At 33.4% G+C, this 15,337-nt stretch overlaps 1 protein-coding gene across 1 annotated transcript in view; it reads left to right on the top strand.

Moving 5' to 3' along the window:
* LOC140440784 (uncharacterized) overlaps nt 1-15,337 on the top strand; it is a 203,828-nt gene that overhangs the window by 29,218 nt on the left and 159,273 nt on the right. The window lies entirely within an intron of this gene.

Raw genomic sequence — 15,337 nt, 5'->3', positions numbered from 1 at the left:
TAATGTTCTACATTTTACAATAAAATTTCATTATACAAGGTGATACATATTACAGTGATGGGGTCATCAGCTTTTTTTTTAAATGTAACCCCCTATATTTTAGGACATTTTTATATCGATAAAAATGAGCTGATTTCAAAAAAGTATAATACTCGGGTGTAATGGATATAATTTGAAAGATATGTACTTAGAAAATAAATCATTTATTATCAATTGCAAAAAAATAGCCTACTTCTAGTTTTTGGTAAAGTGTAATTATTTTTTGGTAACGTTCAATAAAAATAAAGTAGTACAATAATTGTATATATTCGTGAATGTTCTGTATTATTACTTATAATAATTTTAAGTAGAAATGAATTTGAGTGTAAAGCAAAGAATTGAAATACTCATGATGATTGGGTATGGAGACAAATCGCGAACTCAGATAAAAGTGTGTAATCTATTTAATGACAAATATCCAGAAATACACATCACGCAGTCAACAGTAACTAAGATTGAAAAGAAATTTCGAGAAACTGGTACTGTTGCAAATGCACGCAAATCAGGTCGTCCCTCTGTAAATTATGTTACAACATTAGATGCTCTACTTTTTGAAGAAGATGCGCATACTTCTGTTCGTAAGGTTAGTAGTGATCTCGATGTTTGCAAAACAACGGTACACAAAGTACGTAAAAGTAAGTAAAGTAAGTAAAATGCACAGCTGTACAGGAACTAAACGAGGATGATCCAGATAAAAGAACACAATTTTGCGAAATAATGATGGATAACAGCCACCTAAACCCTCTCTTGGTTCAAAATATTATTTTTTTTGATGTGGTTACATTCAAATTAAATGGCGAGGTCAACCATCAGAATTGTAGATACTGGGCAAAATAAAACTCCAACTTGATGCGGAAACATCATACACAATATCCGCACAAGGTAAACGTATGGACTGGCATTGTAAAAAATAAAATCATGTGTATCACCTTGTATAATGAAATTTTATTGTAAAATATAGAACATTAAATTTAAAAATCGACGTGTTTTAGATTTTTTTTAAAAAGGCTTTTCATTTACTAAATATCGAGTTTATTCCATACTTTACGGACACACTGTATATTTATATATATATATATATATATATATATATATATATATATATATATATATATATATATATATATATATATATATATATATATATATATTATTATTTTTTTATTTACAGGATATAGTAAAAAAATTATCGGAAGAGTATCAGATCATGCTTTATATTTACTTGGTTTACATGAAAGAAGTTAATGTTTTAAAAATTTAATGAGTGACTGCAGATTGCCATTGATTGAACATTCTGTCGCATGCGACGGGCAGAATCACTAGTATTTTTATAAAAAACGTTAAATGGAGTACAATCGAACATATAATATATCAATTTAATCCAAAACATGTTTGGTCTCATTCAGGAATTAAATCTTCTTAGTTTTTCTTGCTGTTCTGTCAATTATTTTTGTTTTGTTCAGTTTTGGTAAAATTTTTTCGTCTCTATTGGCTTACTTAGATATTGTAGTTCTTTGTTCATATTTTCTCATCTGCCTGTAGGGTTCTGTACCCGTATTGCATTATAAAATATGCTCTGTTTTTTCTCTGTATTATAATTAGATATTTTTCTTCAAAACAGTTATTCGTTCTTGTTCTTCTTTGTTTACCTTTCATGCCTAGTAATAATTCTTTATCTGCTTCTTTAATGATGTTTCTGCACCCTTTCCACTCTACGTTTATGTTTTCTTGTTTTAGTCTGTTTTCTAGTTTGATGTTTATATTATATTCTCTATTTTTGTTTGTGTTTTTAAGTCCTTCTACATTCTATCGTTCATGTTTAGCACCTATTTCTTTTTTTAAACATTTAGAATTTTGCCATTTACCCTACTTTCGATCCAGTAGTAATCAGAAGTCGCGAAACGTTTAGTTTTTAAACTATAATCTAGACACATCTACATCATAACTATATAAAATACGCGAGAGAATTTACTCTAAACTAAAAGCGTCCTGACCTCGCTGGATTTAAGTTGATTCTGATATATCTACTTTGACTGGATTCTATTTAAAAAAAAAAACATACAAAAGTTAAAACACTTTACGATTGTATTTAGATATATAAAAACATATAGTTAAAACTTTTACAAGTGTCGTCAAAATTTATACAGTAGCATAACGTTTTCGATCTAATCAGATCATCTTCAGTGCCTTATGTAGTTGAAGCTAACAATGAATTTGTGGCCATGACATCCATATATGGGTTTACATCTTTCCACTTCGAAATTGTATTAGTTAGGTAAAATCACCTATTTAAATATTTGCTACCCGGGATTTCCCGAGTACAAGTTTTCGGTGCGTAGAAGTATCTTTTTAAGGTAAAAATTATTTTACTTCCAGAGTAGTAACAACTTACGTTCTTCTTATTCTTCTAAATGTGCCTATCTTCTAGAGATGTTGGCCAGCCTCCCTTACCCTCAATCTTGCCTTGTAGAATCAATTGTAAAAGTCGGTATTTATCATTACGCATGATGTTGCCGAAGTAAGCCAATTTTTTGTTTTTTATGGTGTTAATAATTAATTTCTTTGTCTTTTCTTAGCCTCTAGAATAGTTATATTACTTGTGTGGTGTATATATGAGACCCTCAACATACGTTTTTAGCACCACATTTCAAATGCTTCTAATCGTTTTATGGCATCTTCCGTAAGGCTCCACCTTTCTTCTCCATAGAGGAGTACACTAAAGATGTAACATCTAAGAATTCTTATGCGTATATTGATACTTAAAGATAAGTTGCAGAGAATCTTCCTATCTTCCTAAGGCTGTTGAAAGAGCTTCTGGCTTTTTCAATACAAGTTTTTATTTCGTAGCTGTGGTCCCAAGTATCTTTAATTGCAGCCCAAACAGCATATTTTTTCCACTCTTTATAACGGTGTATCGCCTATTGTAATTTGGGCGTTTATGTTGCTGTTCTTACTAATGATTATTATTTTTGTCTTCTTGCAATTTAGTTTTAAGCCGTATATGTTACATGTTTCTACAACATTATCAATCCTCCTTTGAAGCCCCTGCGCACTATCTGCTAGCAACTCTGTATCATTTGCATATCATATATTGTTTATAAGTTGGCCATTTGCAGCAATCCCATCTTCTGATTCGTCCAACGCCTCTCTAAAGATGTTTTCAGAGTATATGTTAAATAATGTCGGTGACAATATTCAATCCTGTCTAACTTCTTTTTCGATTGTGAAGATCTCGGGCAGTTCATTTTTTAATCGTACTGGTAATAATAATCGTACATAATATGTTTGAGATCAGTCTTATATCCTTACCATCAAGTCCTGATGTTTTTAGGATATCGATTAGTTTACCATGTGGGACTTTATCAAATGCCTTCTCGAAATCAATGAAACATGCATACACAAACCCAGTTGACATCCCTGGCTCTCTGTATTAGAACTTGCAAACTAAAAAGTGCTTTCCTCGTTTCGAGTCCTGCTCTGAATCCAAATTGAACTTCACTCAGGTGTTCTTCTAATTTGGTGTACATGCGCGAGTGAATGATATAAAGGAGTACTTTAAGTACATGCTCATCATATTTAGCTCATTAAACTAACTAATCTATGCTCTTCACATTTTCTACTGTTTGGTTTTTTAGGAAGTGGAATGAATATTGATAGTAGCCAGTCTTTTGGTAAATAACCAGTCTGGTAGATGTTGTTGAATAGCTTCTTAAGAACTGTGATTGCCTCTAATAGCTTTAGATGAGATGAGGCCAAAGAACTTTTAAATCAGCTCTACCTTTCCTCGCTAGAAGGGGGATTGAAAATAAATATATCTAAAACCCAGATGATGACAAATCTTGTAGTCAGCGAAGATATATGCGTAGGAACAAGATCCATAGACCAGATAATGGCCTATAAATACCTAGGTCATGAGATTCCCATAGGAAAAGATAACCAAACCGTTGAGCTTCTCCGTCGTATAAGACTGACTTGGGCAGCCTTCGGCAAGCTGAACCATATTTTCTAATCGTCTGATATACCAATATGCCTTAAAAGAAAAACGTTTAATCAGTGTGTTTTGCCAGTGTTAACTTACGGTGCCGAAACGTTGACCATGACAAGGAGAACAGTTTAAAAGATCCGTGTGTGTCAAAGGGCGATGGAGCGTGCTATGTTGGGCGTTTCACTACGAGACAAGATCCCAAATCGCCAGCTACGACAAAGAACAGGAGTGGCTGATGCAGTAGAGAGAGTAGCAACACTAAAATGGAACTGGGCAGGTCACGTGGCTCGAATGACAGACAATAGATGGACAAAGCGGATACTGGAATGGAGACCAAGAGATGATGCCTACCGAAGTAGAGGTCGTCCACCAACACGTTGGACTGACGATCTAAAACGTTGTCATAGGAATTGGATGCAAGAGGCACAAGATCGAAATAGATGGAAAATTATGAGGGAGATCTATGTCCAGCAGTGGATAAGCGAAGATTAAATGATGATAATAGCTTTAAAATTTTACCATGCACCTTATCAGGTCCTGGTGATTTCCCATCTTTAATCCGCTTAATGGCCATAGTTACTTCTTCGTTTGTTATTTCTGGGTCGTAGGGGTTGCTTATTTCAGTCGGACTTCGTGCTGCATCTTGGAATAATTCTTGCATATATTCTTTCTATCTTCCATCTTACGTATCTTCCTTCCAACAAATGTCTTGAAATAGAAAAACTGCAGAAAAAGAATGACACGTTTGATATGTACAAAAAGGTGAAAGAAATAAATAACTGGAACATATAGATCAACCGCAAGTAGTTCACTTGATAAACAAGGAAACATTATAGTCAATGAACAAGACCGATTAGAGAGGTGGAAAGAATATACTAGGGAACTGTTTGATGACGATAGAACAGAAATTCAAATCAAAAACATATTGACTGGTCTAAACATAACACTCGATGAAATGGAAAGAGCTATAAAGCTATCAAAAAATAGGAAAGCAATCGGTCCAGATGAAATTCCAAGCGAAATAATCAAACTGCTCGACGATAATGGCAAACATTCTCTTCTAAGCCTCTTTAATAAAATATACGAAACAGAACATATACCAACAGACTGGCTACTGTCAACATTTGTAATGATACCGAAAAAAATAAATGCCAAACAGTGTGGCGATCATCGCATTATCAGTCTGATGAGTCATGTACAGAAAATTTTCCTAAGAATACTGCACTCGAGAATTTACAACAAAATAGAAGTACAACTAAGTGAAACACAATTTGGTTTCAGAAACAACCTCGGAACCAGAGAAGCACTCTTCAGTTTGCAGGTCATGGTTCAAAGATATAAAGATATAGAACAACCAGTATTTATATGTGTTTTATCGACTTCGAAAAGGCCTTTGATCGAGTAAACCATGACAAACTTATAGGTGTCTTGCAACAGGAGGGAATTGATGACCGAGACCCCCGTATTATCAAAAATTTGTATTGGCATCAATGTGCAAACATACGAGCTGGACACAACACGATGGAAGCAGTGCAAATACGACGTGGAGTGAGGCAAGGATGTATTTTATCGCCTCTACTTTTTAATATCTACTCCGAACTTATTTTAAAAGAAGCCTTAGTTGAAGATACAGGCAATAAAATTAACGGAATTAATGTCAACAATCTCAGATATGCAGACGACACTGTACTTATTGCCTCCAATGAAGAAGACCTGCAACGACTTATAAACAGGGAACCAAAGCATGTAATGAATATGGGCTAAAACTTAATACTTCTAAGACAAAACTTATGGTTGTCAGCAAAACGGAGTTAAAACCAACGAACATCAGAGCGTATGGAATAGAGTTAGAAAGAGTCCACAATATTACCTACTTGGGTGCAAACGTTAACGATAACTGGGATATAAATAAAGAAATAAGAATATGCATTGAAAAATTCAGAGCTGCCTTTTATAAATTAAAGAAAATTCTAATTAATAGAGATATTACGTTAAACCTTAAAGTCAGATTAATACGTTGCTACATATTCTCCACATTGCTGTATGGTATGGAGAGCTGGACCCTTACAGAGACATTAATGAAAAAATTGGAGGCCTTTGAGATGTGGATTTATCGACGAGTATTGCGGATAAGTTGGGTTGGTCTAATAAGAAATGAAATAGTTTTACATCGAATGAAAAATAGCACAGAAATAACAAAAACGATAAAAATTCGAAAGTTACAATATTTCGGTCATATGATGGGACGTCCAGAGAGGTATAACCTTTTACACCTCATAATATAGGTTAAGATCGCCGGAAGGAGAGGCCCAGGCTGACGAAGAACATCCTGGCTCCTAAATCTCCGGGAATGGTATCAAGAGACCATTGCTAATTTATTTAGAGCCGCCGTAAACAAAGTTATTATTGCCAATATGATCGCCAACGTTCGATAATCGGACAGGGTACTGAAAGAAGAAGAAGATACCGACATTAAATTAACATTAACTATACTAGAAAAGACCTATTAACATAAGTTAAATTGAATGAATGCTTATCATAATCACGATGAGCATTACACTTTCTTCGAGAGGTCAGTACTTAAGAGAGAGATATATTAAAAAAAAAGTTATAAATCAGTAATGTTTATTAAAATTAAAAGTCATATAAATATTATCATCTTTATCGTAAATCAAACCTTATAAACCTAAATAATAAACGTATTTTATTTTCGGTTTAGGAATACTTTATTACCTATTCAGAAAATATAAAATGTGTTGGTAGTTTGTGAGATATATCCGTGCTATATTAGCCGCCGGCAAAATGTTTTTTACAACTCTGTTAAGTTGCGTCTCCCATTCCAAAAAACTTCTCCGGTACAAGTTGCCTCCATTAAATGTTTTTGGTGCGAACGGATTCAACCCATAATAGCGCCGAAAAACGTATTTGAGTTATATAACTTCGTTCTACACGTCTATTTACTTAAACTGGTATTTTTTGGATATAAATCTTGTATATTATGGCACTATTTATGGCTTAAGTGATCTGGATACACTAAAAAAAAGGGTTCCAGCGGTCGTAGTAAACGAGAGTTTATAGAATGTATGTATATCTTAAATACTGCCAATATATTACCAAGTATTTTCCAATAAACTACCAAATATACTCAGTAACAAAAATAAATAAGGAACTTCTTAAATTGCTGAGCTTTCATAGCTATAACGTCAAATTTTTGGTTTATATAAGTATTTTGTGGTCTTTCTTCGATACTATTTTATTGGGATCTGCTTTTATGACAGGCAAGTATAAAAGTCTATAGTCATATATATATATATATATATATATATATATATATATATATATATATATATATATATATATATATATATATATATATATATATATATATATATATATAATACGACATCAGGCTATTCAAAAACCAACGCACAGAACAGAGTGTAAAACAGTATATACATAGCAATTTGAATACTGTTGTTTAAACAGATTTAGTAAACCAGAAGCTTGAAAAATTGCATTGAGTTTTACAAGACCCGCAAGAAAAATTCCTCAAACCACCAAACATTGGGAAAAAATCGTGGATGACAAATAAGATTCTAGATATAATGGAAAAGGGCGAAAGGTAAAGGTCAGGACGAGACATTATACAAAACAATAGACAAAGAGATCAAAAAAGCAATCATAATGGCTAAGGACACACAGATGAGAGAACAATGTCCGGAAATACAGCTATTACAATAGAAACACGATTCATTCAATATGAACAAAAAAATTAAAGAAGCTGCAATCTTTACAAGCCTAGAAGAGTTGGATGTTTGACAGAAAACCAAGGTTATCCACTACTAAGTGTGGAAGAGAGACTAGATATTTGGAAGCAATATGTGGAAGCAACATTTGCAGATGAAAGTCAGAAATATGCCATTGAAGGCATATAATGCCAAGCAGGACCCCCGATTACCATTGAACATGTCACGGCAGCTACTAGAAAAACTAAAGATGGTAAAGCTGTGGGGTCTGATAAATTTTATACAGAATTCCTGAAACTCATGTACGAACAAGGAATAAAATGAATAACGACTATATTTAACAAAATATATATAACTGGAAATATTTCCCAAAGGTGGTTAAAGTCGACCTTAGTAACTATACCAAAAAAATTAAATTCAAAAACATGCAAAGACTACAGTATAATTAGCCTAATGAGCCACTTACTTAAAAAACGTTTTTAAAAGTGATACATAACAGAATATATAAAAAATGTAAAGAACAAGTGTCATGGACACCATTTGGATTTCGCGATACCTTCGGCACCCGAGAAGCTCTATTTGCTATACAAGTGCTTATCCAGGGTGCAGGTATGTCAACTATTATGTATATTATTTGTTTTATCGACTACAAAAGGGCATTTGATGGAGTGAAACATGACAAGCTCATATGCATCTTGAAAGAAGCGGGTTTGGATGATAGAGACTGCAAATTTTATATAATTTATATTACAAAACTTCTTCTTCTTTAAGTGTCGTCTCCAGATCGGAGGTTGGATATCAAGAGTTTTATAGAACTGCATTTAAACCAGTTGCTTAAATTCTTCAACCATGTCACTCTCCTTCTTCCTATACTCCTTCCTCCTCTTATATTTTCCTGTATTATCAGCCTTAGCAGTTCATATCGCTGTCTCCTCATTAGGTGTCCCAGATATTGTAACTCTCTTAAATTAATTGTTTATTATTTCACATTCTTTGCCCATTTCTCGCAATACTTTCGTGTTAGTTTTCCTCTGTGTTCATGCTATTTTAAGCATCCTCCTACCACATTTCAAAGGACTTTAACTTATTTATCTGTTCTTGCGGTAATGTTTAGCTTTCAAGTCCATATTCAAATAAAGAAATAAATAGTCTTTATAAATTAATTGAGCAGTAACTATACAACGCAGTTCTTCACAGGTATGCACGTGCTAAGCCGATTCTGGACCGACAGTTTTAAAGCTTTCATACCAGTGAGAATTTTACTACACGTAATTTGCTGTGTGAAGAAAGAACAACTAGGGATAGGAGAGTCAGTTTCGATTCGCTTCGTCTAAAATTTGCGCCTACGCTCTTAAATAGTAATGGGGACATAATACATTCCTGCCTAACTCCTCTCCTGATTTCAATTTCTGGACTGGGTTCGTTATCTATTACGATTTGTGCTCTTTGATTCCAGTAGAGGTTTGTTATTATTAGTAAGTCCCTAGGGTCTATGTTTTTTGTCTTTAGAATTTCAACCAACTTTCATGTCTTACTTTGTCAAATGCTTTTTCAAAATCAACGTAACGAACTTTGCACATCAACATTCATATCCATGCATCTTTGAGCTAACACATTAAAAGTAAATAACGCTTCTCTGGTTCCTAGTCCGTTTCTGAACCCAAACTGACTATCATCTATTCCTTCTTTCAGTTTTTTATTTATACGAACATGTTTTATTTATACGAATAATTCAAGAATGTGACTTATTAGTGATATAGTTCTGTATTCACTGCAATATTTAGCGTTTGTATTTTTAGGGATAGCACAAAAGGTGAAGAGTAACCATTGTTTCGGTATGTGTCCTGTTTTGTATACTGAGTTAAATAAATCTACTATAATGTGTCTAAGGTTTCATCATTTCTGCATTTTAATGTTTCTATAGGGATTTGGTCTGGACCTACTGCTTTACCATTTTTGCTATTTTTTAATGCCATTTTAATTTCTTCTTTTAATATTTTTAAAACCATATCCTCTTCTACTTCTTTCTCCATCTGTTTACAACAAAAATAATTAACATTTAAGTGGATGACCAGTTGACAGAGACAATCTTCACAGATAGCAGGAAGGCGTCTTAGTTAACGGAGTGCGTCTAAACAACATTAGATATTCCGACGATGCAGTAGTTTTTTCAGATCGCCTAGATGGTTTACAGGCAATAATGTTACGCATATCCGATATAAGTCGAGAATATGTGCTGAATCTCAATACGAACAAAACAAAGTACATGGCAGTTTGTAAGCGCGCAATATTAAATACACATTTTTTGGTCAACCAGCAGCCAATTGACAGGGTAAACAGCTACACATATCTTAGTACCAACATAAACAGTCAATGGAACCACTCGTACTGAAATAAAACAACACATAGAAAAAGCAAGATCAGCGTTCGTAAAGATAAAGTATCTTTTTAAAAGTCACGATTTTCCACTTAGTACCAAAACTTCTATCATCAGATGCTATGTAATTTCTACATTATTATACGGAGTAGAGACATGGACGCTCTCTGAGGCTTCTTTAGGAAAGCTCGAGGCCTTCGAAATGTGGTGTTACAGGCGCATCTTACGAATTTTATGGGTGGATCGTGTGACTAATATTAAAGTCCTACGTAGAATGGGCTGCTATTGTTGTTGATAATTATCAAAAGGTATCATTTGGTTGACTGTTGGTTGATTTGAGCACAATGGTGGAGCTTGAGTAATTATTTGACTTACTTGGTAATAAGGATGTATTAGATTTGTAGACTCGTTCTACATTACAGTTTGAAACTGCACTGTAGGGTACTGAAAATCATTTGATCCTGGTCCCTTCCCTGTTGGAAACATTTTCTCTTCACTTAGAGCTTACTTTTCTTTCACATTGACTCGATAAATAAAAATTTATTCACTTACCATCAATTACCATAATCAATTTAAATATACCAAATTTCGAGAAGATTAACAATTAGTTAGTACAATTACAATTATCTTCAGAAAACCGCCAAAAATTAATATTTTTCGGGGAGAATCCCAAAATTCACATTAAGTTTGACAGTTATTTTGACAATAGAAGTAAAAATGTAAATGAAAAATGTCAAAATATATAGGGTGTTCCATATAAAAAAACATAATTTGGTATTATATATTTCCTTAGTCACACTAAAAAAAATTCTTGTACGCCACTAAACCCTACCATAACATGTTTGTCAAAAGTTCCAATAAAGTTTTTTAAAATTTTTCTTAATATGTGAAGAGAGTAAGATTCTTAAGAAGATGTGAGTAGCCAGTGATGATTTGATTACAATCGTTACTATAACGGAAAAAGAAGTTATGGAATCTAAACTGCCTTTGTTCTATCTCATGTAGTTTTGGGTATAACCTGCATAACGCAACCATTTGACAAACCCCGTACCAATGATTGAAATGAAAAGATTTTACATCTTTTATAAAATTTTTCACTTTTTTTTGTGTATACATTATTTAAATTATGGGGCTATATTTTAGTTGTTTTTCAATACGTGATTTATTTCATGTTCCTCCATTTCCGAATATTTATGAAAGGTTTATCCTGAACAATGCTTTATTATATCGAATTTGGTGGTGTGTAAAAATAATAAGAACCGAATCTCCAAGCTGTGATTTATTAACCAAGAATTTTGTACAATAGGAAATTCATGTGTTTGTAAAATGATTACATTTTAAAATGTTTCGCCTTGGTAGCTAATAAGGAAAGATCTATCATAAACTCGGTTTCGGTGAGTTTTAAATAAGTATTAGCATCTGATCTGCTATTAATATAATAATAATAGTCTCCCGTTTTATACCGCTTCGCGGCTTTGGGAGTATAGCAGGGTAGTCTGCTATATCTACGGCCTACGGTATACAAGGAAGGTAACATGGCCAGTGCTACGCTTCAACCGCCTATTTTTACCCCTGGTTTTACTCAAGGTACTCATTTTATTCAGGCTGAGTCGACCTGGGGCCTATAGACATTTTTAAAAATGTCTAGTTGTTCTTGCCGGCGGTAGGATTCGAACTCCGGACAACCGGCATGCGAGGCAAGCATCCTACCGCTTGCGCTACGCAGGCCCATCTGCTATTATATTAACTAATAAAAATTATTACCAATGAACTGAAAAATTCCTGAAAACAGATAAAAAATAAAAAAGCTTCTTCAGACGATAGAATAATAAAACAGATTATTACAGCTAAAGGTCAAACCCCTTTGAAGGCAGTGAAAATTCTAATGAACAAATGCTTCTTTAAGGTTGCTATTTCAACCTCTTGACAAAATGCGCAGGTACCTTTACTACACAAGAAAAGAGACAAAGCCAAACTAGAAAATTACGTTCTAATATGTCTGTTACCGTACAAACCGTACAAACTGCTTATCAAAATAATTACTAAAAATCTATCCAATAAATTTGCCCGTTGAACAAGCGGCATGTCGCAAATATTATAGTACTATAGAACACCTACAAACAATACTAAAACTAAGAAAAGTATAACGAATACAATAACTTTTTCATTTAGCATTTGTGGACTACAATAAGGCATTGGGTTCCACGAAACTCTGGACCGTATTACGAGTACATAAAGCAATGATTAATATGGCATATAATCAATAACTTTTGTAACTTGAACATCATAGTTTTTAAATATCAAAGATGTAATTCAAAGTTAATTAAACAACAATTAAAGAGTTTTTATCTACATATTTAGTGGCTTCAAACTGTCACCATAGGGAGGTTAGGCTCTTCAACGGAAATAACTCCATATCAGCTCCCTAGATGCTCTACAGAGGGCCTCGGTTAATCAATCCGAAGTTGCCTCTGCGTTTCCATCTTAATTAGGCAGGAACGTTAAATAAAACTCAGTTTTGAAGTTTTTGAAAAAGTCTTAGCAAAAGAGTCTTAAAACAAGCAACGGGTAGAGCCCCGTGAAGGAGGCCCTCAGGCGTACGTGGGGACCATAGTAAAGCTAGGCTTGACTAACTATAGCTTGGAATCGAAGTTTTTACCTTGTTTAAGCTTTGCGCTTTTTTAAGGGTGATATTTAATTGGCGGGAGCTGTGTACTGCCATCCTCTGAGACAGGGCGTGAACGCTGTAAAGCAGGAATTCAGAAGAGTTATTTCCGCCTATAAACCAAGCCCGCTATTAAGTACAAGTTCCATGGGAAAATGGTCCTTTTCAGATTGTTGGTCTTTTGTTTGTTTGGGTAAAATGCGCGGAGGATAGCTATGGTTATGTCCTCACCTAGAATCAGGTATCGTTGTGCAATGATATTGGTGACCAATCTCCACCTGTCCTTGTGATTTGATTTCGACTCTTAACGAGTGTGTGTGGTGCTCACGGTTTGTTATTTGGTGTTGTTATGAGATGTTTATAAATAGAGACTGTATTATATGCTCTAAAAATGGTTAAAATATGCATGCAACATGCACTTAAAAAGTAACCGAATATGCCTTTATTATATGCAATATGCATTTATATATGCACTTTAAAACAATATTTTTTAATTTTTAGGGTTTGAGATTTGGTCAGAAATAAAATTGTAGTATAACTTAGAGAGTGTTCATTTATTACTACATTTAATAAAAAAATATAAATGAAAATTCACCAGAAAATGTCCTCGTTCTTGCTGTTACAGTATATAATCATAAAATATTCAATATTTTTAAGAGTAATGTTATGCCTTCTATCAGTTAATATGTATTTATATGAGGAAAACGATCTTTCAACATCACATGACACTAGCGAGGGATCCATATTAATAACTTCGTTAAGGCTTCCATTGATTATGTTATTTAATGAGCGCAATACCGGAATGAAAGAAAAACCTTCATTCCGGTTTAAAACTTCACTAAATTTATATTTAATTTTTTTTTCAATTGTCCCTGAAAGGCTTACTATTCTTTCTTTGACAGAATCAACAGTACAAATACTATCATTTAAAGATAATTTTTCAGTCAACAGACAAAATAACAATATTTCCAACAATTTAAAAACAGTATTAGGTGAACATTTAAACATCAAAGACTTAATAATTTTCTTAAAGATACATCTTTATATAATTTAATCTAATGTAAAAACTAATGTCGCTAATGACCCAAGTGGTTGAAGCGACTATTTTCTTTGTAAATAAAAAAAAAAAAAAAAAAAAAAGATAATTTTTGACTCTCTAGTTTTGTAATAGAGTTTACAATTATATCAAAATTTGCTTTTATATAGGATAGTTCATTCTAAACAGAATTCTCACTAAAAATGTTTTGATATTTCTGAACAGCAATACAACAAGAAGGATCAAAATTTGATATAACATTTTTGATATCAATATAATTATTTACAAGGAATATGACACTATTCAACCACGTCCCCCATCTAGTCAACACTGGTTTCGGGTGGCAAAGGGATACCGGGAAGCATCTCCCTATATACTTCTACTCGCAATGGTGCTTTTAAAAATACTTTCTTTAAATTGTTGATTAAAGTATTTACATTTGGAACTCGAGTCTAACTTTCTCTGCCACCCTGTTTAAAACATGTGCTAAACATGTATAATGACTCAAATTCGGAAAAAATATCTTAAGACTAGTAACAGCTTTAGCCATGTAGGAAGCGGCATCGCTAACTAGTAGCAAAATTTTTTCAGAAGGTACTTGATTCGGCAAAAAGAAATTTGTCAAAGATTCATTAACAAATCGACCAATTGTTGCATAGTTGTTTTTTTTTTAAATTTTACGCTGATTAAATACGACTTGTTGGAGTCATCAGCTGAACTGTTTAAAACTACGAGACGAGAGACTATTGACCCTTAGCGTCAGTAGTCTCGTCGACAGATATCCACAGATATTCATCTTTTACCTGGCTTTTCATACCTTAAATAATGTCTTTGTAAAATACACATATTTCTCCCTCACATATTTCTTGCGAAGAGTTGAAGAACTTGGTACCTGTACTGACTTATTTTCAACTTTACAATATGTTTTCAATTGACACACCTCGCTATCCAATTTATACAGTGGAATATTACTTACACTTACAAAAATTACACTTGCACTTACACTTACAGAACTTACAAAAAAATTGCGTACATCTTTTGCAAGCATTTCTTGCCCCGTCGATGTGTGACGATTTTGAATAATGTTCTGCAGAAGCTGCTGGCGTGGTTTCTTGAAATCCTTTGATAGTTTATATTGATGGAGAGCCGTTTTCAGGTGTTGAGAAATTTGGAATTTCTTTTCACATGAAATCGGTAATAAAACGGTTTAGTAAATAGGAGTCTAATGCAATAATATGGACTTCAAATTTTTAAGATAACTTATATTTTATAAGTAATCTTTTAACACTAAGTCGATGCGGCTATCAAAACAAGTAATATCAAAAATACTAATAGAGCCTTCCCAAAAAGCAGATGTAGGCACCGTATAAAATTCATTATACCTCTCTCCTCGTTTCCCGTAAACCAAAATACGGCCATCGGAATTGTGTAATTATACGAAATCTAGACTCATCTGTAAATAACCAGTTTTTCGATTCGTTGATTGTCT

Source organism: Diabrotica undecimpunctata, chromosome 5 (genome assembly GCF_040954645.1).
Source record: "Diabrotica undecimpunctata isolate CICGRU chromosome 5, icDiaUnde3, whole genome shotgun sequence".
NCBI lineage: Eukaryota > Metazoa > Arthropoda > Insecta > Coleoptera > Chrysomelidae > Diabrotica > Diabrotica undecimpunctata.
The sequence above is the reverse complement of the archived record's forward strand: the minus strand, read 5'-3'. Positions and strand labels throughout refer to the sequence as shown.